The 16,800-nt window shown below is 43.0% G+C and overlaps 1 protein-coding gene across 12 annotated transcripts in view; it reads left to right on the top strand.

The window, feature by feature from the left end:
* Nucleotides 1-317: 317 nt before the first annotated feature.
* Nucleotides 318-16,800, top strand: part of ATXN1 (ataxin 1) — a 280,037-nt gene continuing 263,554 nt past the window's right edge. For 7 of the 12 annotated variants that reach the window (XR_012157326.1, XM_073331974.2, XM_073331964.2 and 4 more), the window contains exons 1-2: nt 318-634; nt 7,139-7,248. The gene's annotated coding sequence lies outside the window, so the exon portion shown is untranslated. The other 5 variants (XM_073331975.2, XM_073331971.2, XM_073331966.2 and 2 more) reach the window with 4 other exon arrangements.

Raw genomic sequence — 16,800 nt, 5'->3', positions numbered from 1 at the left:
GAATCTCTTGGTCACTTTCATTACTGTTTGCAGAACGCTTTGAGATCTCCAGAAGCACAGCAGCTGATCAGTATTATTTTAATTGTGCTGTTGAGGGCAAACATTGCCTTTTGAAGTGTGGGGGGGGAACACCAATAAACCCCACCACAATTCACCCCCCCCCTTTTTTTTCCTCCCCATAACTGGGAAGAAGCCGTGTAAAGGGTTAAAACTGGCTTGGCCCGGCTCTGTGGTGCGTATGCAATAATCTGTGTGGCTCTCTTGGCCGCCTGCCAAAGTGTTGCCGTGCCGCCTCCTCCTCCTCTTCTCCTCCCTTCCCCCGTCCCTTTTGCATGAAGTAGGATCCTTGAGCTGTTGCAGAGGCAGCCAACTGCTCCATATTTGGCTTCTATTACACATTTACATACTGGGGAGAGAAAGGAGCGGGGGCTCTGTACCGCAGACATCATTTCTACTACAGTGGTGGAGACGTCCAGGACCTGTGTCACTGCAGGGGGAAGGAGAGAGAGAGAGAGAGAGGGGAAAAAAAGGCAACCAACATAACCCCCCCCCCCGCCCCCAAGCCCTGTGATCAGCTAGCAAGACAGTGTGTGTGAGTCTCTCTCTCTGCCCCCACCTCCCTTGACACTTGGCAGTAAGTGGCTCTTTTATTCCTTCTCTGCTTTTTGCTTCCCCGGCTTCTTTCCTCCTTTCGATTGAAAACCTCCAGCGCTTCCAGCTGGAGAAACACAAGGGGGGAGAGCACTGGACGAGCCCTGCCCCCCGCCCCCGGGGGCTTCAGCCTTCCTGCAGCCCAGCCCAGCCCACCCCAGCCCTGGGAAGGCTGGAGGCCAGAAAATGGCTTTGCGATCCTGGGGGGAGGTGGAGGGACATTGGGGGTGGCTGGAATTCGTTGCACTCGGTGCATGCAAGAAATGTCTTCCGGGGTGGAGGAGAAGGAGGCAGGGGAAAGGAGGGGGGACAGGCAAGGAAACAGCCGTAGCCCCTGTGTCTGGGTTGCTTTCAGTGCCCCCCCGCCCCGGGAGGCGAGAGGGCGCGTGCGTGTGCGCGCGCGCGCGCGCGTGTGTGTGTGTGTGCGCGCGCTGGGGAGGGGTGGCGTTTTCACGCTCGCTCTGCTGCTGCCGCCGCCGCCGCCGGGCTCCGGCTGTGGCTGCCCCTGGTGCATCAGCTGGCGCGGAGGCAAGTGAGAGCGGCCGGAGTTTTGCACGACGCCCGGGTTTGGGCGGGCTGTGCCGCCGGCCGCGCCAGCCCGTGCTGGGCGGTGTAGTAGGGGCTGGGTCTGGGTGAATGAAGCGAGGAGGGAGGGGGAAGAGGCGGCGCTGGGACGGGGAATGCGCTCAGCCGCGGACCCACTACGCTGCACTCACGGCCCAGGCTGGCTGGAGACACCAGCTGGCACCTCCAGCAGTGAGCGAGGAGGGCTAGTGCCCGGGTCAGGGGAGGCCCGGGTGTCCCGTTTTCCCCCTTCCCGCTGTCTGCAGAGCCTCTCTTGCTTTCACTCTCCTCCAGTCCCTGCCAGGGTGAGAGATCTGGGGCTGGCTAAAAGCAAAGAGACCATTTAGCTTCTCCAGGGGGGATTAGCGGCAGCCTCGGGTGCTAAAGAATTGATGTGATTATCCTTGGATATAGCAATATTTTGCTCTTTCCATTTCGGATTGTGTCTGTGGCTGCTGCATTCTCTTTACTTTATGTTGCAGGTATGCATTGCTCTTTTGACTCTGACCTCCCCTTGTTTGGGTTGGTTTTTAAATAAAACACCTTTGGAAAGTAACCCTTGATTGGTTTGTATGTACTAAATAAATGAATATAATAATTTCTAAGACTATTAGAGATTAACCTAAAATTTGTTAGAAAACGTTGATTGCTTCGGTAGTGATGATGATGATGATAATAAAAAGACAGGATTGGGAACTGTTTCCATGCCATTGAAGATGGGGGAAATTACCGAAGAGTAATAATAGAAAGAAAACAAGTCCGAAGCTGGTTATATAATGTACTATGTGGATAAGAAGAACGACAGGCTATTTTTATTTTGTTTACGGTATGCTGTGCAATAGGGACTCCAAACTGCATCTCTCCCCTGTGATCCTAGACTCCGGATACAATTAGCAAAAATTGTAAGCATTCCTTATTATGTCCAAGAAGTAAACATAATGATGTAAATTGTTGTTCCTTATAAATATTCTTTATGCACAAATAAGGAATTGTTAAGGTGGATGACCTTAGTTTTTGAAACATTTTATGTTTCATATGCTAAAGAAATACATCTTTCATAATGCAGGTTATACTTAATATTTAATGATCATTGTTATATATGTTATGCTGTATTGGTTAGTTACATGTCAGATGTGTTCAGGCATAGCCAGTTACTTTGCTGACATGTTAGGGAAGTCAAGGTCTTTTCATTTTAGCTTCTGATGTAACCTTCAGTTAAGGGAAAATTCAGATTTCATGTTAATATAGCTCTGCTTGTTTGGGTGGTGAAGACAGTTCAGTTTTATAGCTCTGTGGAGCAAGGGTTATGAATGAGGGAGAGATTGTAATTGAGAGTGACAGAAAAAAAATCACACTGTAGTTATTTTTGAGATGCTGCAAGGTATCTTTTAATAGTTATGATTTTATTGTATTGCCCTCCAATTTGTTCATGAAAATGGCCCAATATTTTTCAGGCAGCAATTCTTTTAAATGGATGGCTTTAATCTCATCATCGTTTATGGAAGGCAAAGGTTCATAGGTTCTCTTCAACTCTGCCCGTCTCTCTCTCATCATGTAGATACATGTCAGTGCTATAGGTTTTCAGTGCACTTACTCTAGCCCAGATCAGTCATGTAATTAGATCAGGCTGCCATGGTAACAGACAGTATTCATCGTCCATTCAGGTGTGTTTGTCTTGTGACTGGGCTACCTCAAGTGGCGTATGTACAATATTTATGTTGGACAGATTGTACAACTCACTTCTGTGTCTTCTTGAAGAATATTTAAGCATATTATGACATTTCCTAACCACTGAACTTTTATGAAAGATACTTCTGGGCTGTTACAGCACTGGATTATCAGATTTTACATGTGTGCAGAGTATGAAAATATATTTAGTTAGCTAATGAAATCATTCTACCAGTTCCACGTGTGTTTATTTTTAATGAATCAACAAATGTTTTGTTAATTTTTAAGTGTCTTTCCCAAGCGTATCTGAAAGCTGCTTCTGCAATCTGTTGCTTTTGATTTGTTGGGTGTTTAACCATTTGACGGCTGAAATCATATGTATGAAGTTGTGAAAATGTCACCATTAAAAGGGTTAATATTGTAGGCCCCAAACCTGCCATAATCTATGCACGTTGCTTAACTTTATGTGCTCTGACTAGTATAATTTAAGTAATTGATAATTCACATTATCATTATTACTTAACTGATAGTGTATTAAGTTAAGCATGTTCATAATTCTTAGTAGGCTCAGGGCCTTGGATGTGTTTTATTTGGTAAATGAATTTGCATTTTCACCTTGCAAAAACTTAGGGTGTATACAAACTGTAATAAAACTAACTAAAAACCCAAGGCTATTTTATCTGTGACAGACTCAATACTGGATAGTTTGTTTCTGATAATAGTAAGCTGTTTCACATTTGTTTTTATACTACCTTAAAAGATATTTTTTCATCATAGCATACAGTTGAAGGCCTTTTGTGTCAATGTTTATAATGCATTTTTCTCCAATGTAAAAAGTACACTTGAAGAATATAAAGAGCTTCATGTTGTTTACTGCAATTTAAAAATACATTTAACTGAGGAATATTTTTGTCTTTAATGTCAGTGTTTGAATACTACACTATACATTAGTCTTTTAAGAAATAATATTTTTTTTAATGGGCCAAATGTGGCTCTCTGTTGTACTGGTGTAAATCTTGAATGATTCCAGTGGGCCACATTCAGAGTAATGGAGCTCAGAATCTGTCCTGTAGTGTGTAACCATGAAGTCTTTATTACACCTTTCTTAGGCAAAACTGCTATTGAGTGGAATGGGAGTTTTGTCTGAGTAAGGACTTCAGAACTCTGCTGGAGGAGCTGAATTTGCCGCTTGCATAAGTGGCTAACATCTCCATTCACGTTTCTCCCAGTTACACCAATGGTGAATTTAGACCTGTGGCTTTAATGGCTTGATCTGAGCAGTGACGCGTACCCACAATTCCCAATGGTTCAGGACTCCACACCTCTCAGGATCAGGCCCTTAACTATTAGAGCCTAATAGTGTCCAAAAAATATAATAATAAAACGGGCATTTGAATAGCTCTCGTGTTGAAGTACGAGACTGGAGAAGGTAACAAGAGGAGTAATGCCTGTCTGTGGGTCAAATCTTGCACTGCCTGCCAGCTCACAAACCCAGCCGCAGTGTAACTGAGCCTGCAGGTTTCTGTCCGTCTGCCAAGCAGAGGAATTTCTTCTCATGGGGAAGTTCATGAAGAGTTTCTCACTCTCAGTGCAACTCTTTAGTGCACTGGCTGATTTGGGCTTTTCGTTCTTTCGTCCTTTCTTTCTTGGCCTAAGTATGGAGGGGATTAGGAAAATGGGACTAGAGAAAGTCAAATAACCACACAAACTCCTGCTGTTTGTACGATCCCTTGTACTGCATCATGCTTCTTATGCAAATTGCTTGTAATGTGGTTCACAGCACTGCAGAGTAAATATTTTTTAAAATGTGTTATATGAACTTGTGAAAAACAAATTTCCCTTAGGATTTCATTATAAAAAAGCTTGACAAAAATGGTCTGATTTTAAAGGATCTTTAAAAACAGGCCTGAATTTCCTTTGCCTCCGAGGGAAAAAAAATCTTTTTGTGATCTATCCGATAGCTTTGTATCATCTTAATATTTTTGTAAAATAGACTGTTAAATGCAGTCAATTGAAAAGCAGCTAATTACTTGAAATATGAAAATAGTTTATATTAATAATATATCTAGAGAATCAAAACTCTGGACCTGATCCTCCTCCCACTGAAATTCAATGGCAAAACCCTTATTAACTTCAAAGGGCGCAGTAGTAACCCACTCTTTTTTGTATTGCCATTCATATAGTATAATGCTTTTGCTGTGGTCTACAAATAGGAGGGGAGTGCAGTAACAAGGTGTATTTTGGTTTCAAAAATGTATATAAAAATTGCATATGTGGTCTGAAGTGTACCCTGGTTTCAACCGTAGTTTAGAATACGAGACAGCCCACTATGAGGCTGTTAGCTGATCATACAGGTTTTTGAGTGATTAACTGTTGTGGAACATCGTTCAGGTACAGTTCATGCAACTTAATCAGTTCACAGAACAGTTTTATCTGGAGTCCTCTGCTGAGACTGCTATAACTAGGTCTACTTTAGCAAATCAAAATGTAATAACCATAACAAACAGAAGTACAGCAGGCTCGATACAGGTAAGTATGTCAGACCGAAGAAATGGTGTGCTCTATGCCAGTGAATTTTGCTAAGAAATTTAATACACTAAGCTTTTAGATCTGAAAATATTGACTGGGTCATTTAATTTTACCTTATGCAGAACTTTGAGTGAGACAAATTAGTATATTTATCTTTGGACAGGGAGAACAAACACACAAAATGTTTTTGGGCTCTGGCACATAACATATATTCAAAAGTCCCACATTTTAAAAAATGTGGGGGAAAAAAGTTTAAGGTGATAAGATTTTGATTTAGCTGATATACAAAATAAGTATATATATATTTTTAATTTTAACAACTCTGCAGACAAAGGTGTATTTGGAAGTTACAGAAACTGGACAAGTAACTCTGGTTTCTTCTTGAGCTTAGTGTATTTGTTATTCAGCTATTACTTTACTATATTTTCTCCTACAACTATATTGTGCGTTAGTTTGTAGTCTACTAACTATGAATAGCTATGTGCTTGAATGTATTTATTGGACCCAATCCAGAAAAACACTTTAGCACATGCTTAAATCCTGCAAGTGCTTTGCTGAATAAGGATGGATTTAAGTACTGGCATAAAGTTAAACTTGTGCATAAATCCTTGGATGAACAGGGGCCAAAGCATGCTTACAAACTCAAACACAAAACTGCCTCACGATCGAGGAATAGTAGTCCTGCTAAAGAGTGACAACATTTTTTTGGTGAGGTTCCAAGTGAAAAAGCAAAACATATTTTGTTTGATATGTGATGTCAGCAGAATTGTGATGCTGGCTCCCTGTAATTTTTAATGATTAAAAATATAGAATTAGAAAAATATTGCTGTCATAGTATACTTTCTGTTTATATTATCTGGGAATTTGCAGTAAAATGCATTAATTCCAGCATGCCAGGATTAAGACGATAGAACTGGGGAAATGCCACAAAATCTAACACTTTTTTTTATCAAGATCCCCTTAATATGGTTTGCTTTTCGGATAATGCCTCTCAAAGAAATTGTGTTCTGCTGCCAGTGAAGACTGTCACCACAACTCACTTATGTTTTCTAAACTCACCAATATCACATTTTGGAAAGCACATACAGACAGAGTAAATGGGCTGTGCTTTCTGCCACATGTGTATGGTGGTGAGGAACTGACTCCTTAGCCCCAGCCTACAGGAGACAGTGCACATCTATGTCATGGTTGCTGGGAGGAAGAGTGGCCAAGGGCGCCCACGTACAAACACACACAAGAACGGGCACACATGTGAGTGCACATCTGTAGTAATTTCAGCTACATTGTGCATGAATGACTTGTCTTTTTGGACATTCATGAAATGTAGATATTTTTTGTTTCATGGGGTTGTACTACTGAGCCAGTAAAGATCATAAATGTCCCCGATAGGCTGAAGCTAGTGTAAGATGTAAACAGTACGCTTACCAATGTGCTTTTTGAGTACAGGCTTGTTCTGAGCCCTAGTTTTCACTCTAGTTGTGTCACTTGTTGGAAGTGAATTGCCATCCTTCTGTAGCTCAGACTCAGACACAACTCTGTAATCTTTTGATGTTATTGACCCTCAGGATTATGAATGATTCTGCTTTGGATAGAACCACTCACAATCTTCACAGGAATATTTTGGCACTTGTATGGCCACTCCTAAGTTGGTTGGTTTTTAACTGATATTGTTTTTTTCATTTTGGTTTTCATCTCCTCTGCTTCTGGATGAACAATCACATTGCAGGCGAAGCCAGATGAGGAAGCAGTTTAAGCTGTGAATTTCTTCTTCACCCCCATAGAACAGTGACGACCATAATTTTTATCTTCACCATAGAGAGATGCTTTGTAAACAAGGTGAGGATTTAATGCTTTTTATTTCTCTCATGAGTATACACGCTTTTGGCAAACCTGGACACCTTAAAATGTTTTTATAATTCATTTGACACAAAATTATTCTACCTCAACATGACCAGGAATGGGAGTGCTTTATAAATAAATAACAACGATTATGGTATTACCCAAGTCAGCAAATCATATTACCTGTGTCTCAAATCTCTGTCTTGTAGGATGCTGCGTTGCAGATCAGTGGTTCTTATGCTCACCTTAGGTCAAAATGTGTTTGGTTACTAAAAGATTATGAGATGTATAAAAAGTTTTCATCCTTTGAGCTTTGTCATAAACTGCCATGCATAAAATAATAGAAATCCATCCTCTTGCCTATTATTGTCAATTTTTGTTTTGTTGTTGTGGGTTGTGTTGCTTGCAGACTCTTTGCCTTTTTCAACTTCCTGATTTCCTCCTGTGTAGAAAGACTTTTTTGGCATGCGGATTTTCCGTTAAAGCCAGGGGCGGATTTAGGGGCAGGCGACTGCCTGGAGTGCAGGGCTTGAGGGATGCTAGGCTCAGGGTGGTGTAAATATTCAAAAGTTTAACTAATGGAGGGGTGGGGGGAAGGTGGAGCGGCGGCATGCCGAAGACACTTCTTGCCTGGGGTGCATTTGGTCTAGGGTTGGCCCTGCTTAAAACCATGGATAACCAGTCACTGGTGACATACCTAAGTCTTTCTTTTACTCTGATTTAAGCAGTGTTGTCAGCTCTCATGATTTTATTGCAAGTCTTGTGATCCTCGGTGATTTGCTTATATCCCCAGGTTCTGCAGTGATGTGATTACAGGACAATCTCAGCTTTTTTTTCTTTTCTCTCCCCCCCCACCCCCCCTGTACCTCATGTGTCTGTATCTTGTATGTTTGTAAGTTTGTGGAGAAGAGCTTGAAAATGTGTTGAGCCTTTAGGGGTCAATCAGACTGCATATAAAAAGAACCCAAATGTTCTTATTTATTTGAGTCTCATGGTTTTTAAGCCTGTCTCATGGCTCTGACTCATGATTTTTAAGTACTTAGTATTGGCTATCCTACTAATGGTAACAAAAATATAAAGGTTGCAGAAAGAAAATAGGCTGTTCTTTTAAATAATATGGCAAATACAGCTGGGGAATTAGATTCAGAAACTGAAAGTACATTTTTTGTTTTTATTTAAGCCAGAAAACTGAGTTACTCTAGTATTTTGTTGATGAAAAGCTGATCAGAAAGTCTCTGTAGTGGAATAACTTTTTCATGTATACAGTATGTCATAGTGAAGTGTGCAGTACATAAATTTACATTTTATTGTGACTGCAGGATGGGGTATTGTTCTTTTAAAGGGAAGTAGTCTAAGCATGTAGTTGCATGTAAAGACACGCCTTTTATGGTCTACACTAATCATCTAGAACGGAGGGGCAGGTTGTAACCACTACATCTCTGGAGGATTATTCTTTTTGAGAATTAAATTGCCGTATAAAGCACCCTAACATATTTTCACCCTTCAGTTTCAGAAAGTTTTCTTGATAGCAGATGTTGACTTAGAGATCAGGTGGAACAAATCTTTTTGTCAAGGCATTAACATTTCCAAGAGCTCTTCATTTGTCCAGAATTAGCTCAGGTTTTGTAAAATTGTTTTTGTTTACAGAAATTATTACACAGAAAAGGCTCGTAACTAATAGCTAGAGGAAGAAATGCTTTATAGCATATTAATCAAATTTAAGTATCTTCTGAATGCCCACATTGTATTACCCATAATGTATTGCTAAGTCACCTTGAATCTTCTAGCAGCTGATATTTCCTGAGATTGCATTAAAAACAATGTCATAAATATTAAGTAAACATTTTGCATAAAGATAACCTTGTTATGTCCAGTACAATTGATTGTTAGCCATCGGCATAATACTGCTTTCTTTGTACACAGAATGCTTAAGGTCGTCTTAATGGACTTTAGACCAAGTATGTTTTTGTTGTTAAAATACAGTGGGTTTATTTTTTCAGTCACATCAGTTTTACATTGGTGTAACTCCACTGTCTTCAGCGCTTACTCCTGATTTACTCCAGAGTGAGATCAAAATCAAGCCCAATTTGTATCAGAGTAAATAATGTAAAGGTTGTCTAGATGGTCACTGGCTGGTTACAGACATTATCCTTGACATTTGATTTAACAGGGATGCCCAGAGTTGCAACTGATGGAATGTGACCCGTGGAGTTCTGTAGTGTGGTCAGTAGCCACAGGGCAAGTTGCACAGGTCAAAGATGGAACAAAGATGGTATGCTGAGACCGTAGCCCTCTCCTACTCTAGTATTTTACCAAGGAGGAGGATGGCTGCAGTCTGCTCCACTAAATGCAAACTAGGTGGCTTATGACATGTTCTTTTTGTGTCCCTCATATGGACAAAATATTGGGCACCTTTGATTTAACACACATAAGATCAAATTCTGAAGTCCTTACTTAAGGTGTAATTCTACAAACACAGGCAACTTTACTCACATAAATAATACCATTTACTGCAGCAAATACAGTAGTAAAGTAACTCGTTTAAGAATTTGTAGGATCAAGCCTTTAGTGTTTACTGTTCTTATTAGGTAAAACTCACACTGACTTTAATAATCATTTTGCATGAATAAAGACCTCAAGATGAGTAAAAAGGTTATTTAAAATAGCTTTTTTTTAACCCTGACTTTGATTAATTTTGGCCCAAACTAAAAAACATAGGGAGAGTTAGTGTTTGTTTGTTCAGAGCATGCATTGCCTCCTTTCAGGTAGGCAAATTACTCTGTTTCCTTTTAAACAGTTGTGTTAAGAGAATTTTGTTTGAAATACTGGCCATTTTAACAATTAGATTTCCTTTTAATCTTTTCCACTGTTCAATTCATGTGATATCTATTAGTCATAGTGTGACATCTAGTTGACTCTGTAGCAACTGTCCCACTTGTAGCAATCCATTTACTGTACTTTCTGAAGTTTCATTAACTATGGGTATACATTGCTTAACATGGTATCCCTTTTATGTAAGATGTAATCAGCTGGTTTTAAATGTGGTGTGTTTCTAACGTATGCTGAACACTCATTTGCAGCTTGTTTATAGACCGGAGATATATGATATATAAATATCATTTTTAGTTAAAGGAGAATGATGTGATTTGTCTGTATGGGGAAGTTATTAATGCCCCCTGCTGGCCATTTGAGAGTGCAGAGTTGGTGTTTCTTCTACTGGCTGGTTCTGCTTTTTCTTTTTACATGTGAAGGCCTGTAGTGGTGGGAGGACTAACAGACGGTGGTGGTGATTTTGACTGAGCTAAGAGTACCAGAAAAATGAAGATGGATTTGAACTAGGTATAATTGGATAATAATTAGAAATCGCATTTAATTTTTTAATTGCTTGTTTTGTATTTAAGTGTGGGAGTAAATTTAATGTACATGAAAATGAAGAACTAACAGTGTAGACTGGCATCACACAGGGAAGTGCTTTGCAGTCTTCTCCACACAACTCCATACCTCTGCTCTATCATTCCTAGGTCTTTCCTGAACAGAGATTGCCGGTCTCGTACCAAATTGTATGAAGGTTTTCTGATGTAGATACATTGAGTTGAGCTTTTTGTGATGTGCTTAAGATGGGAACGCTAAAGTTGTGTTCTCTTGTCACATAAGCCAGGATTTGAACCATGGTTCAGGGTTCCTGCTTCTACTTTAAAAAGATGTTTTTCAATGTCACTTTTTTAACGGAATATGAGAGAGAAGTTTTGACCATGACTTTAAGAATTGAAAGTGCTCTTTTGAAAAATAAAAATCAGTGTAACATAAATAGCTTTGTATAAACCAGGTTTAAAAGGACATTGTCAACTTACATGTAGCCCCAAATATAAATTGTAAAAGGTTTAATAAAACCAAAGATGAATAGAAATGCTTCTTTAGTTTGAAATTCCACATAAACATTTCCTTGCCCTGGTTGGCTTATCAACATTGCAGCATTAAGAACCCGAGAGTGAAACTGTCTTCACTGATTTTATTTTTCTAATCTGAAAGATAAGAAAAAAGTAATAAAACAGCATAAATAACAAACAAATCGCAATTTAAAAAACTCTTTCACTTTTAACCATATAAGGTTTAGTAGTAACATAAGTAACTAAATGTGTGTGCCACAAAGCAAGGCGCCTGATTCTTCACTGTCTTATACCTTGTAAGTGTATTTGCACCTGTGCAAAGTGAGTAGGAAAACACTACCGTTCTGATTTGATGATGTTTTTTACTCACTTTGCACTGATGAGAATGACTGCACAAGGTGCAAGGCCGTGGAGAAGCATCTGGCTCATAATTTTTAACTGACTGGAAAAAAACGCTTCTCTCACCTCAGAGAGGTGTTAGGGCAGAATACGTTTTACTGTGCAATTGAACCTTTTTCATTTTTAGGACCAAAGTGTCAGAGGTGGTCTCTGACTGACTGTGCACACCGGCACCACCCATGTGTACACCCTCGTCCGTTCGTGTGTGTGTAGGTTGTGTAACTGCGTATTACTGGATTTCCACGTGCACGCACCTTGAGGGTGTGTGTCTTCATGGCAGAGTTAGCCTGGGTGATGACATCCGGGTATGAGCATACAGGTATGAGCATACAGGTCAGCCTAGGCCGGTGTGAGCAGCCATACCCGTGTTACTGTGTCGTCACTGACGGTGCAGACATCCATGTGTGTCGCTAGAGCCTCTGGGAACTTATTCCGTGGCTGACTGTGCTGCAATATGCTAAGCTGCTCCAGGATTGTTTCCCAGTGAATTGTGGGAGAACCTGTCTCTCCTTCTGGGCACACAGGGAAATTGTGGGTGGACTATCAGCACTTGAATGGTTTAGCCTGCATCCTCACTGCAAAGTGGGTGGATTACCAGCCTGAGTGAGAGCAGAACCTGGGCTCTAACCAATACTCCCAGATGGCTCAGGAGTGAAGTTTTTGTGTGTGGATGGATGGGGTGTTGGGGCCACTAGCTGGGTAAAACCCCAGGCTAACTCAGTAGTGAAGTTACTCTAAGACAGTGTTTTCCAGATAGTAGGTTCTGACCCACTAGCCGGTCATGGGAAAGGCCTAGGTGGGTGGAATGTGCCTGGCCATGGCAATGTCCTCCCTCTTCGTAACAGTCGTGTAGAGGCTGTGTTATTTAGGGTGTGGTGGATCTGACTGGTCACCTGTTTTGGGGTCAGGAACAAATTTTTCCTGTTCGACCAAATTGGCGGAGTTTTTTCGCCATTGTCGGAGCATCATGGAGGCGCAACTGGGTTGTAAGTGATAGGACTTGAAAGTTTAACACTGGGAAAGGTAACACTGTCTAGCTCAGTGGTTTTCAAACTGCGGGTCCCAACCCAGTAGTAGGTTGTGGAATGTAAGGCACTGGGTCGTGGTGGCTCTGGTCAGCACTGCCGACTGGGCTGTTAAAAGTCCCATCAGCTAGCTAAGGCAGGCTAGTTCCTACCTGTTCTGACACTGTGATGCGCCCCAGAAGTGGCCAGCAGCAGGTCTGGCTCCTAGGCGGGGGGGCCATGAGGCTCTGTGCGCTGCCCCCGCCCCGAGCACTGTCTCCGCACTCCCACTGGCTGGTTCCCAGCCAATGGGAGATATGGGGAGAGTGTCTGCGGGTGAGAGCTGCGTGGAGCCTGTTGCCCATGTCTGCCTAGGAGCTGCACCTGCTGCTGGTCGCTTCCAGGGCGCAGCATGGTCCACGGTGCCAGAACAGGCAGGAAGCCTGCTTTAGCAATCCTGCTGAGCTGCTCACTGGGAGCCACCCGAGGTAAGCCCGCTCCCCAATCCTCTGTCCCAGCCCTGAGCCCCCCCCAAACCCGGAGCCCTTTCCTGCACCCCAAACCCATCATCCCAGGCCACAGCCCGGAGTCCTGATCCCCTCCTGCACCCCGGCCCCCTCCCACACCCTAAACCAGAGGTCGGCAAACTACGGCTCGCAGGCCACATCCGGCCCATGGGACCATCCTGCCCGGCCCCTGAGCTCCTGGCCAGGGAGGCTAGCCCCTGGCCCCTCCCCCGCAGTCTCCCGCAGTACGGCTTGTACCTGCCCACCTCCCAGGCTTTCCAAAAAGCCTGTCCTGCTGCTCTGAGCAGCATGGTAAGGGGGGCAGGGGTTGGATAAGGGGCAGGAGGTCCCGGGGGTCAGTCAGGGGACAGCGGGCTGTTGGGTGGGGCGGAGGTTCGGGTGGGGCGGAGGTTCAGGTGGGGCATTCAGGAGACAGGGAGCAGCGTGGGCTGGATAGGGGGTGGGGTCCTGGGGGGGAAAGGGAGTGGGGGCGTTGGGTGGGGTCCTGGGGGGGACAGTTAGGGATGGGGGTCCCGGGAGGGGGCGGTCAGGGGACAAGGAGTGGGGGGGGTTGCATGGGTTGGGAGTTCAGGGGGACCTGTCAGGGGGTGTGGGTGTGGATAGGGGTCAGGGCAGTCAGAGGACAGGGAGTGGGTGGGTTGGATGGGGGGCGGTTAGGGGTGGGGGGCAATCGGGACAAGGAGTGGGAAGTGGGAGGGGGTTCTGAGGGAGGTAGTTGGATGGGTCGGAGGTTCTGAGGGGGGTAGTCAGTGGGCAGGAAGTGTGGGGGGCAGACAGGGGACAAGGAGCAGGGGGGGTTGGATGGGTTGGGGGTTCTGAGCGGGACAGTTGGGGCGGGAAGTGGGAGGGGGCGGATAGGTGGCGGGGGGCAGGCTGTTCGCTGAGGCACAGCCTTCCTTACTCAGCCCTCCATACCGTTTTGCAACCCCGATGTGGCCCTCGGGCTAAAAAGTTTGCCCACCCCTGCCCTAAACCCCTCATTCCTGGCCCCTCCCCACAACCCTCACCCTTGCACCCCAACCCTCTGCCCCCACCCGAGCCCCTCTCGCACCCCAAACTCTCATCCCCAGCTCCTTTGGGTCACGGGCATCAACAATTTTCTTCAATTGGGTCGCCAGAAATTTTTTTGAAAACCCACTGGTCTAGCTTGTTGCATCTCGCGGCTGGTGTCCAGTGCGGATAAGTAAAGTCCCATGGAACTCTTCCTATTTTTTGTAACGTTTTGTTTTATTTTGGGGGGAATGCATATTCTTTTGTTTTATCCATTTTATCCACTTGCGGGGGGTGGGGTTGAGCCCTGGTCCCAGCGGCGTGGGGGAGTCTGGGGGTGGGATCAGGTCCTGGGAGGGGTGAGGTTACAGAGTGAGCTTGCCCCGCAGCGGTGGCTACTGAGTGAAACCTGAGCAGCGCTGCGAGTCCCATGTGCTTTGTAACACCTGGAGCAGGGAACTAGGCCCAACCCCAAGGGACAGGAGCTGCTGCTGCTGCTGGGTGATTTTGTTGTTGTTTTATTTCATATTATTTTGTATTTGTGAAAAACTTGGGGCTCTATGGTTAAGGCTAAAAAGGATCAACCGGCTGAGGTAAATGGGTCCTGGGATTTCACTGGTGGACCACTTGTTTACAGGAGAAGAGGAGACCTGAAATCCTCTCGCTCTGAGGTTCCTCCTTGGTACATCTGCCATCCCGTTTTAAAGAGGACTAAATCAAACCGCATTAATGAACTAATAATCTGTGTCAGCAGGATGCACAGGGCCAGTTAGTGTGTGGCGGGCAGGTGTGGGATAGAGTCAGACCCCTTGCTGCGAACCAGATGTTTCTGTAGACAAGCCTGTAGTGTGTAGCACCACGTTTTAGAATGCAGTAGTGAATGTCATAATAACAACACGTTTTTGTTTGCTAGTCATCCATGCGCTAGGGCCTTTGTATTTCTGTGTATTTACATATTCTTGTGAATGTAAACACTTGAATCAACTTTTAGGAAGAAACATGGTTACAAAAAACTACAAATATAATTCCTGTTTGCCATCCTCAGTTTGTTTCTACCAATGAATATTTTCCCAGTGGTGCTGTTCCTTGTCAGTGTCACATCCTAGCAGCCCAGTAGGGAGTGCTTTTTCAAATTAATGTGATAGAAAAAGGGTTTCTCCTCTTCCCTAATGCCTGTGCACATCACCTCTCTGGTACTGTACTGTATGTATAGCCTTCCCCAGGTAACAGCTGGCAGATCCAGCACAGTTAGAAATTTCATTGTATGCATGAACAATCCTTCTCCCCCCCTCCCCCCTCCAATACATTAAAACAGATCTTAGTGGATTATTGCACGAAACAGAATTTCATGTTTATTTTCAATGTGCTGCTGGTGGTTAAAAAGCCCCATAGCTCTATAACATGGAATGCATTTTTATTTACAGCTTAGTAGGCCCTACCTCTGACATATGACTGGCAGGGAAGCCCCTCCCTTTGATAGTTGTATGTCATCTGCTTCAGAGAACTAATTACTTGGCAATTCCCATTTGATAATTCCCTCTTTATTTTCTGATGAGTTACTTAACGGTGATGGGCTTGTTGAGCAGAATACTGTGTTTAATCCATGCTTCAGAAAAGACAGAGTGTGACTAGGGTTCTCTTTGTTTTCTAAATGCAGCTTTTCCATAGGAACATTGAAACCACAGTAAAACACGTTAACAGTTCACAGTTAATGGTAGGCTTAGTAGTGAATGATGTACAGTATTTTCCAAAAATAAAGTAGGGATTTTATTTTACTATTGCACTTGTATTTTAAGCATAAGGTCTGAATGAAACAGAATCCTAGAAGGATGTTAAAAATAATTTCTCATGAAAATGTGTCTCTTTGCATCACAATTCTGCAAACCTTCTCCACTCATATAATTTTTTACAGAATCTTATTCTTAAAAAAACAAGAAATACCCATCTTTTACATTGTCTAATATTTATTTTACATTTCAGTGTGTTCTATTTAGTCATTATAACATTGTTCAAAATAAGTGATATTTAAGGAAAAATATCACTTTGTTTTCTCCATTTTTACCTTTTACATTCCATTGGTGTGGTGGTCACAGCAACACCCATTTCTGGCTGAGGAATGCTTTATAACTGTCCAGCGCCCTCATTTCTAACTACAATATTGCACTGTTCCCTGAGGGTACACAAGTCCAGCAGTGCTTAGATACAGCACTGTGTCTGGGGATATATACTGACCTTAGTCTGCATGTGAAGTCCCTGGTAAGGTCAAAGTGAGTTTCAGAAACCCATTCATATCTTTCTGTGAAATTCCTTCATCTAGGGCCTGATCCTGTGCTGTTAAATTCAGTGGGAGTGTTAACACTGACTTCAGTGGGGGCAGGATTGGGGCTGTGCATTAACTTTAATGAATGCCAGTGCCCCATGCTTTTTGATACCACAAGATTTGTTTTTGCTGATCTGACCAGAGAAGCTGAGAATCGGGCTATTTTTCTTGTAGTTTAGCAGGAAGTATTGTATTCTGTGTGTTAGCTTGCATGATATTGCATCATCTGACTTGCTGATTTATTATAAGTTTGTAAGGATCCCTCCTGCCCAGTCATTGCAAGGATTGTCACAGATTTAGTTGATCTATGAGAAAAATGAATTAGAACATACTACTTTGCTGATGTTTTTGTGGAATTAGTGATTTTACAAATTTGTAAGGTTTATAACATGTAGAATTCCAAACAGATCAATCCACTTTAA

The sequence above is a fragment of the Lepidochelys kempii genome, chromosome 2 (genome assembly GCF_965140285.1).
Source record: "Lepidochelys kempii isolate rLepKem1 chromosome 2, rLepKem1.hap1, whole genome shotgun sequence".
NCBI classification, from domain to species: domain Eukaryota; kingdom Metazoa; phylum Chordata; order Testudines; family Cheloniidae; genus Lepidochelys; species Lepidochelys kempii.
Note: the sequence above shows the minus strand (reverse complement) of the source record. Positions and strands in the feature narration are given on the sequence as shown.